General features: G+C 37.5%; 1 long non-coding RNA gene across 1 annotated transcript; it reads left to right on the top strand.

Annotated features, from left to right (window-relative positions):
• On the top strand, positions 1-817 carry LOC107737264 (uncharacterized). The gene is made up of 3 exons (XR_001639779.1): positions 1-40; positions 387-644; positions 748-817. It is a non-coding gene; the product is annotated as an uncharacterized LOC107737264 (long non-coding RNA).
• Positions 818-877: the final 60 nt, after the last annotated feature.

Below are 877 nucleotides of genomic sequence, written 5' to 3' on the forward strand. Positions count from 1 at the left end.
AATACTCCAGCTAGAAAAGAGGCTTAGCCTGGACAGACTGGTGAGTAGGAAACCAATTCTCAAAATTACCCAATTTTTCTGGTCCATTTTAATGCCATAATCATTCCCACATGCCCCAGGACAACAAACGAGTGACAGGAAACTACAAGGGAGAGAAAATGGGTTCAGGAACTAATCTAATAATTAATTTGAATTTAATTTAGCAGATTTTGACATTCCAGTGATGTAGAATTCATGTGAAATGGAATGACACTATATAGTGCTTAAGTATAGTAATAGCTTAGCCACAAAAATGGCATTGGACTAATCAAAATCATCTGTTGTGTGACTGTGTTGAATTTTATTGAAGTCAGTAAATTCCTCTTCCTCTCATCCTATGTCCATAGCCAATTCAATCCATTCAAAACTTTGCCCAACCTCGATTAGCACTACAGCGCAGTGTATCAGGAATGTATGCATTAACAACTTAGCTTCCTGGATTTCCCAAGGGAGACTCTTTTTATGTCATCTGAAATAACAGGACAGGCTGTTCGGAAATCGGGAGAAAAAATGGCATTGTCATCAATAACAAGGTAGTTTCATCATACACAATGAACGATCCATATCACCACTTAAATATTGGACATTCTCACTCTAAAAGAAATGTAAGTATGGTACTGCAAAAATGTTCTATGCAAATCCAAGTTACACTGTTAATCCAGTTTTAGCAGATGTTCATATGAAATGACCTGAGATTACCTTGAACAGATGGTGGCATTGGTCAACACTTTGAACAGCTCTACAACACACCTTAACATATCATGGAGTCCACAACTTGATGCTTACCTTGATGTTTCCAAATGGGATGTGTGGTTTAACATCCTTGTTGGTCTTGGAA

The sequence above is a fragment of the Sinocyclocheilus rhinocerous genome, unplaced genomic scaffold (genome assembly GCF_001515625.1).
Source record: "Sinocyclocheilus rhinocerous isolate Xijiao unplaced genomic scaffold, SAMN03320098_v1.1 scaffold42802, whole genome shotgun sequence".
NCBI classification, from domain to species: domain Eukaryota; kingdom Metazoa; phylum Chordata; class Actinopteri; order Cypriniformes; family Cyprinidae; genus Sinocyclocheilus; species Sinocyclocheilus rhinocerous.